The sequence below is a fragment of the Pistacia vera genome, unplaced genomic scaffold, assembly GCF_008641045.1.
Source record: "Pistacia vera cultivar Batoury unplaced genomic scaffold, PisVer_v2 Contig487, whole genome shotgun sequence".
Taxonomy (NCBI): Eukaryota; Viridiplantae; Streptophyta; class Magnoliopsida; order Sapindales; family Anacardiaceae; genus Pistacia; species Pistacia vera.
The window spans coordinates 1236079-1245235 of NW_022196320.1; positions in this window are offsets into that span (position 1 = coordinate 1236079).

The window sequence follows — 9157 nt, forward strand, 5'->3', positions numbered from 1 at the left end:
CAAAGGGACAGCAGCTCCACCAACTGCAACCAAAACAGCAAACTTGAAACTTTGGCACCAAAAAAGTTTTTCAAAATGTTAACTGAATTTTCTGCATTTCCAAGAAAATATCACCAGCTTCAACACTCTCCTTGATATTTTTGCTGGAAACACCAAGTTTGAGCCTTAAATCTTTAAACTTGGCTTTGGACAAAGTTTTGGTCATGATGTCTACCACTTGATCTTCACCCTTGCAATGGACCATCTGAACTCGTCCATTACATTCAGCCTCCCTTACAGCATGAAATTTGATCTTGAAATGCTTAGTTCAACCATGTAAGACAGGAGTTTTAGCCATTGCAACTGCAGACTGATTATCACTTAGAATCATAGTAGGATTCCTTTGTTTTTGCTTCAAATCTTCTAAAATTTTTCTTACCAAAAGGCTTGGTTCACAGCAGCAGCAGTAGAGATGTATTTTGCTTCTGTTGTGGACTGAGCTACTTGCTTTTTGGATAGCCAACAAACAGCTTCTAAATTCAAGAAGAGCACATAGCTGGATGTACTTCTCATATCATCAGTTGATCCAGCCCAATGACTATCAGAGTATCCAACAAGCCGAAAATCTTTAGACCTTTTAAACCACACACCAGATTCAGAGCTACCTGTAATGTATCTCAGCACTCTCTTGGCTGCCCTAAGGTGAATTTCACCCGGGTAGCTCATAAACCAGGAGAGAAGACTAGTTCCAAACATAAGATCAGGTCTATCAAGATCCTATATAATCCCTCATCTACCTTATTCTTTGCTTAGCTTCTGATTTGCAACCAATTGACAAATATCCCACGTGAAGCTTGATTGATTTCCATACCAAGGAAGTAGAACATTTCCCCCAAGTCAGTCATTTCGAATTCAATATGCATGGTTTCTTTAAACTCGTCTAGTTGACTTGAACTCCTTCCACTGATTAGTAGGTCATCTACATACAATGAGACAATGACCAATTCCCTTCTAGCTCTCTCACATACAAGGTGTGCTATTGGGACTCCTCACATATCCCAAACTAATCAAGATTATGTTGTACCAGGCTCTAAGAGCCTATTTTAGGCCATATAATGCCTTCCTTAGGAGATAAACTTTATTCTCCTGGTCCTCAACTTGATACCCTTCCGGTTGCTCGACATAAATCTCTTCATTGAGCCAACCATTTAAGAATGCAGATTTGACATTTAGCTGAAAAATTTTCTAGCCAAATTGAGTCGCCAAAGCAAGTAGCAATCTAATTGTGCTATGCCTAGCTACCAGTGCAAAGGTGTCCTAAAAATCTTATGAACTGAACCATCCGGATTAAGCTTTTTCTTGAAAATCCACTTGACTTTGATTACTTTTCTATTCTCCAGTCTGTCCACAAGCTTCCAGGTTTGATTCTTCTCTATCATTGCTAACTCCTCCTTCATGGCAACTCTCCAAGCCTCTAATTTTGCTACTTCAAAGAAGTTTGCTGGTTCAAGTGCAACCATGTTGCACCTCTAATACACCTCAGCTAAAAGTCTGGTGCCTCTAACTGAGAACTCTTCATCTGCATCATTCTCATCTTCTTCATCATTTTGGTTCCCTGCAAGTCCTATTAGCCGTGGTCTTACTTCTTCATCAACTTTGTCTTCCTCCCAATTCCAAACACCCTTCTCATCAACTTTAACATCCCATGTGATGTGTATCTTCTTGGTTTCTAAAACATCCACTCTATAGGCCATAGATTGATTGTTATATCCAGTGAAGATCCCTATCATAGCTTTGTCATCCAACTTGCTCCTCTTGATTGTTGGAACAAGAGCATAGCAAATGCTCCCCAAAACTCTTAGATTATCCACAGCTGGCTTTACTCCATACCAGCCTTCAAATGGAGTTTGGTTGATCAAGATTTTTGTGGGAAGCCTATTGAATAGATAGATTGCAGTGTTGATAGCCTCTGCCCAAAAGGATTTCGGCAATTTCTTCTCAGAACCATGCATCTTGCCATCTCCATAACAATCTTATTCTTCCTCTTACTAACTCCATTATGTTATGGAGTATAGGGACTGCTGAATTGATGCTTAATTCTAACTTCTTTGCAAATTATTTCAAACTCGCTTGAAGTATGCTCAGTCCCATTGTCACTCCTCACGGTTTTAATGCTTAAACTAGTTTGGTTTTCAACTTGCAGCTTAAACCTCCCAAACACAGTAGCCACTTCATTCTTTTGTTTCAAGAAATACACCCAACACATCCTGGGCCAATCATCCATGAATAAGACAAAATATTTACTCCCATTCAACGAAGGTGTTTGCATAGATCCACATACATCTTTGTAGATGAGGTGGAGTTTCTCAACAGCTCTCCAAGCTTTGTTCATAGGAAAGGGCTACCTGCTCAACTTGCCAAGTTGACAAGCAAGGCATACAGCCTTGGTTTCTTCAATCTCATGCAGATTATGGACCAACCTTTTGGTCCGAATTTCTTTGAGGCCATGGTAATGAAAATTGCCAAACCTTTTATGCCATAGTTTAAATTCATCTACCTTAGCACTATGAGCTCTAAATTCTGATTTTTTCCATTCAATAGAGAAGCTTTTTCCCTTCATCCTAAACTTCATAAGTTCATAGCCCTCACTGTCTAGAATTTTGAAGGTCTGTTCTTGGAAATGCAAGACATATTTTCTTTCTAACATTTGTCTTACACTAAGCAAGCTTTGGCTTTTTTCTGGAACATAAGGGACATTAGGAATCAGCGTGGTACCTGATTGAGTTTGCACAGCTACATCACCTCTACCCTTGACATCCACAAACTCTCCATTCCAAATCTTGACTCTAGACTGGTATGTCTTATCCAAGCAGATGAAACCTTGCAAGTTTGATGTCATGTGGTTGGTGCAGCTAATATCAACCAACTAGGTCTCATTGTAAACTCAGATTCTTGGCTTTGCTGCTGATCCTCAATGATTTGTGCTTGCTGTTGGGATGATTCTCCTTTGTTTTTGCAGACTCTCTTAATGTGGCCAAACTACTTGTAGGCCAGACATTAGATTCCTAGCCTAAACCAATACCTTTCCTTGAAATGGCTCTTCTTCTTACAGTGAGAGCAAGGTGGATAATCCTTCATCCAACCTAATTTGTTCCACTGATTTTTGGCCATTTCCTTCCCCTTATTGTCTCCAACATTCTTCTTACTACCTCCCTGCATAAACTTTCCTTTGTGACCTACCATCAAAGCACCTTTACTTACATCTTCTTGTCTTGGGAGTCTCCTTTGCTCTTGAGCTTGTAAAGCATGGACTGGCTCAGTGAGAGTGATCTGAGACAAGTCCTTCGAGCCCTCAAGAGAAGAGATTTTGGACTCAAACCTTTCGGGCAAGCTCTCCAAAACCTTCTCAACAATCCTGCTATCTATCAACTCCACTCCAAGCAGCCTAATCTTGTTGACTATACTCATCAACCTGTCAACATACTCCTTTACCTTCTCAAATTCTGGCATTCTCAACATTTCGAACTCCCTTCTCAAGTTCAACACTTGCATACCTCTTGTTGTGTCACTTCCCATGAACTCCTCTCTCAACTTATCCCAAGCTTCTTTTGGTGTTTCACACGCCATAATCCTTGTAAATACAAGAACTATTACAGCTGCATGGATGTGAGACAAAGCTTTCGAAGCCTTGGCAGCTTCTTCTTCATGTATCCTGATCTTATTCAAGGTGAGTTTTGGTCCCAACTGTGTTGGTTGCCTATTTTCTTCTACATATTGCCACAAGCCTTGGCCTCGAAGGAATGCGTTCATGTTAACAGCCCACATGTGGTATTGTTCACCATTGAAGACTAGAGGAGTAAGAGAAGTCATATGTTGTGCCATTGAATCAGGTTGTCTAGAGTTTGATACTGAAGTTATCATGAAAGGGGTTGAGAAGATGGATATGAGGAGATGAGTGTTTCAGGCCCTTTAAGATCAATGACGGCTCTGATACCAATTGTTGGTTTTGCTAGAGAGTAGAGAGAGATGGCTACAGCAATTAGTGTTCTGTTTTGCATTCAAAAAACAAGGGTAATTTATACACAAAGTCATTCCATTATTTTCACCTAATGCAGTGGATATTTTACAAATTTGAATCTAAACTAAACACTTACAACTAATGCAACTATGTCTTTCAAATACAAGTCTTAATTACAGTTAAGCTCAGCTAAACATATCACAAAATGCATTAGGACAACAGCTCCACCAACTACAACCAAAACAGTAAACGTGAAGCTTTTGGGGCCAGAAAAGTTTTTCAAAATGTTAATTGAATTTTCTGTATTTCTAGCAAAATATCACCAGTTTCAACACTTTTATTCTATCAAATCTTGTATAACTATAGCCCGATTCATTTTGCAAGGGCTAGACAATTTATTCATTATGAATGGAAATATCGAGTCTTCATTGAACTTTCATGTCGCAATATTTTGTGATACCCAACAAGATTGATCAATCTCAAGATAAAATGAAAAATGAAAGAGAGAGAGTCTGATACAATTCATATATCTCTTGACTTAGTTTAATGTCAAAGAAATTCAAATTAAATTTGGTAGAATGAGTTACCCATAAACACCTATAGAATAGAATATTTTTATTTCATCTCCTTTTGCTAAAAACTGCAGAAATAATTTGTCCAATTTCTTTGCCGCAATCTTCTTGTACATGATGCCTTGCTTGCACAATGCAACATATGACATTAGTGCATTTTTTGCCAGCATCATAGAAGACCTTAACGACTAAAACTTTCTCCAATATCTTTAAATGAAGTAGAGATTGCAGTTTATACCATTGGAAGTTCGATTAGCTTATGATTTGAATCCTTGCAGAAATCTTCGACTGCATCGTAGTTCAACCAACGATCTCTCTGACCCCAGTATACTGTTGTTTGAACTTTCCAACTTTTATCCATTAGTATTTCTAGGTTTGTTGAAACAGTGATATTTTGCTAGAAATTTGATTGGAAATTCAGTTGGCTTTTGAAATATTTTTGGCGCCAAAGAAGCACTCTGTCTGCCGTGAATGGAGCTATTATTGGTTGTTAGATTTTGATGATATGTTTAGGTGCTCTCAGCTAAGATTAAGGGTTTATTAGTTATAAATCTTGTTTTTAAAATTTAAACCTGTAATTGTACTGATTAGTTGGTGTAACAGTAAGCATTTTGGTTGTCTAAAATTGTAATGTGAATTGCAATGAAAGACAACTTTTCTCTCAACTGAATTTTCTCTCCTCTTTCCTTTGTATTCACCGGCACTAAACACCTACAATTGGTATTAGAGCCACATTAAAACCTAAAATCTCTCTCTCTCATATTCAATCATCCATCTCAGCTCAAGAACATCTTGTTCCAGTCTTCTTATTCTTTCTGCTTCAGATATCTAAACTGAACCAATGGCTGCTCAATTAGCCTTGATATCACCTCCAGTGTTCAATGGAGAACATTATCATATATGGGCTATAAAAATGAAGGCTTTTCTCCAGGGTCAGGGGCTGTGGCAGTATGTGGAAGAGAACAGGCAGCCACTGAAAAGCTTATGATCCATCTTTATGAGGAATCTTCCTTTAGCGGCTAGCTACCGGTGTAGTGATTATGGGGTCCTTTCGATTCTCTCGAAATGCCGAACAGGAGTGAATTCAGATTTCAAGAGGAAAGGATTAGTTGTTTACTTTTATAGAAGCTAAGGCAAGAAGTCAATCGCTTTCAGTATCTCTTGCTTCTTTGGTTAGTTCAGTACGAGTGGCAGGCACAAACTGGCACTGATAGGAACTACTATATTAAATTATAGGGGTGACCATGGGTAACGAGTAGAACCAGAACCTGCAGGTAGAACCGGAACCTGCCTGGAACCGGCATTGTGCAGGTAGGTTCCGATTCCATTTTATTGAAACCGACACTATACGGTTTTGGTTCCAGTTCTTATGTGTGGAGGAACCAAAACTGGAACCAAAACCAGATCTTGGAAAAAGAACCTGAAACGGGTACCCAGTTTGGAACCTGCTTAGAACCTGTTGCGGGTACTCGATTTAGAACATGTTTAGAACCGATTTTTGGAACCTGTTTTGGAACCTATTTTGGAACCTGCTTTGGAAACTGGGCTCCAATGAAATATTTGTGAATAATGGGGGGTTTCATTATTTTACATATAAAAAGTTTAAAATAGAAAAAGTTAAAATTTTAGAATAACCTAATTAAATAAATATACAATGATACTTATTACATATAAACTACGTCATATTAAAAAAAATTAATATATTAATATTAAAATTTGATTAATTAAGTGTATAATTGGAATTAGGATCCAATTAAAAGTGTTTTAATGTCATTAAAAGAATCATTTTTTAATAAAATAGTATATTTGATTGAATAATAATATATTTAGTTATTTACTTCAATTATCAAGTTTTAAGTATATCTATAGTAAATTAGCAATTAATTAATTATATATGATAAATTGATAAAAAATAATAAATTTAATTACTAGTTAAATATCATACTTAATCAATTATAAGTTTATAACATTACATTATAGTTAAATGATTACTTAATTAATTATAATTTTATAACATTACTTAATTGATTTATAGTATAATTAATTATAGCATTACATTAATTGATTTATAGTATAATTAATTATAGCATTACATTAATTGATTACTACTTAATTAATTGACTTATAACATTTAGTATAATACTTAATTAAATAATTAGAAATTTAATTAATTATAGCATTACATTATAAATTTATAGTATAATTACTTAATTACTTAATTAATTATAACATTTCATTACAAACATTAGTATAATACTTAATTAAATGATTAAAAATTTTAATTAATTATAATATTACATTAAAGATTTATAATATGATTACTTAATTCACTATAATATTACATTATAATATGATCACATAATTAATTATAACATTACATAATTAAATGATTACTTAATTGATTATGACATTATATTATAAACATTAGTTATTACTAATTTACTACATAAACATTAGCATAATACTTAATTAAATGATTAGATATTTAATTAATTATAAAATTATATTATAAATTTACAATACGATTACTTAATTAATTATAACATTATATTATAAACAAATTAATTATAATATTATATTAAAAATTTATAGTATGATTACTTAATTCATTGTAACGTTTCATTATAGTATGATTACATAATTAATTATCACATTACATAATTAGATGATTATTTAATTTATTATGACATTATAATATAAACATTAATTATAACATTACATTATAAACAAATGATTACTTAATTAAATTATTAGAAATTTAATTAATTAAGCATTACATTATAGTTAAATAATTATTTAATTAAATTATAACATTATTACATTACATTATATTATGATCACTTAATTAATTATAGTATTACATAGTTAAATGATTACTTAATTAGTTATAAATTTATAATATTTCATTACAAACATTAGTAATTTACTACATTATTACATTGCTTAATTAAATGATTAAAAATTTAATTAATTATAATATTACATTAAAGATTTATAGTATGATTACTTAATTCACTATAACATTCCATTATACTGTGATCACATAATTAATTATAACATTACATAATTAAATAATTACTTAATTGATTATGACATTATATTATAAATAATAGTAATTACTAATTTACTATATAAACATTGGTAGAGGTGGGCAAGGGACTGGTCCCTTGCGGGCCCAGGCCTGGGCCCGTTTGGGACTGGTCCCAAATGGGACCAGTCACTCATGGGCTTGGGACCCATGAGAAAAACCAGGACCCGGACCAGGCCTTAGGCTTGGTCGGGACTGGTCCCATGGGCCCAGGACCGGTCCCATGGGGTTTGGATAATTTTAGTTTCCCCCCTTAATTTTTTTTATATTTTGGGGGCAAAACAAAATTTTATAGGGGGTTTTTATTATTTTTTTAGGGGTTGATTAGTAAGTTTCTAAAAATTTAATTAATTTTAAAAAATAATAAATTAATAGTTAATTTTAATTTTTAACATAAATTTAATATTCACATTTCACACATTCACGCTTCACAAATAAATAATTAAATAATTTTGTTATTAAATTATTCATCTTCAATTTCATCGTCAACACTAGTTAAATTATTCAAATCTGTATTCCTAAAGAGTTCGAGTAGTTAGGGATCTTCAGGGTGCTGTTGTAGTCTTCTTTCTGCATGAGTCCAATCTCGTAAACACGTTATCACTTCAATCATCTCATCGGTTAAAGAACATCTTCTGTCTTCAACAATCCGACCACTCGTTGAAAATGTTGACTCGGATGCAATTGTAGAAACTGGCACAGATAAAATGTCACGTGCCATTTGGGATATAATGGGGAATAGACTTTCATGTTGGTTCCACCATGGAAGAATATTCATGTCAAGTTGCTCCTTCATCGTCATAAAGGTCAGGTCCACCTGTAGGTAGCGAGTCATCTCATTTGGTCCATGTATGTACAAGCTGGAGCTTTCGCCACGTTCCACATACGCCCACTTGCTCGATCCTTGAGGGGGGGCTGCATCAAGGCCCTGATCGCCTCTCCTAGACGTTCCACTTCCACTTCCACTTCCATTGTACCTGTTCTCATATAAAGAAAAAAGCCTATCCAATTTGTGTTTAAAGTCAGTCAAATAAGACGTATAATCATGTCCTAAATAATGGCCTAACTCAGTAATTACACCGTTAACTACGGATAATTTAAACCTAGGATCTAGAAAAAGGCCTAATCCATATAAGAATGGAATATCTAACCAATATCTCTTATATTTTTCTTCCATACTTGAAACAATTTCACTTAAAATGTTATGTTATCATATCTATATTGAGCAAAAGTTTTAGCAATTTGAACTAAATATCTAACACTAAATTAGTAGTTGGATATAAATACCACTTAATGTATCAGTACATCATAAAAAATTTTAAGAATGATAAAAAAATTCACAAACCGCCCAATCATCATAGTTGACAACTTCCTCTGGATAGTTCTTCCGTTGACGAAATCTGTAATTTGTTTCTGGTTGGCAAAGCTTTTTCCAACATCAGTAGGTAGAGTTCCACCGGATAGGCATATGTACATAACTTCAAAGGTCAAACGGTGGCT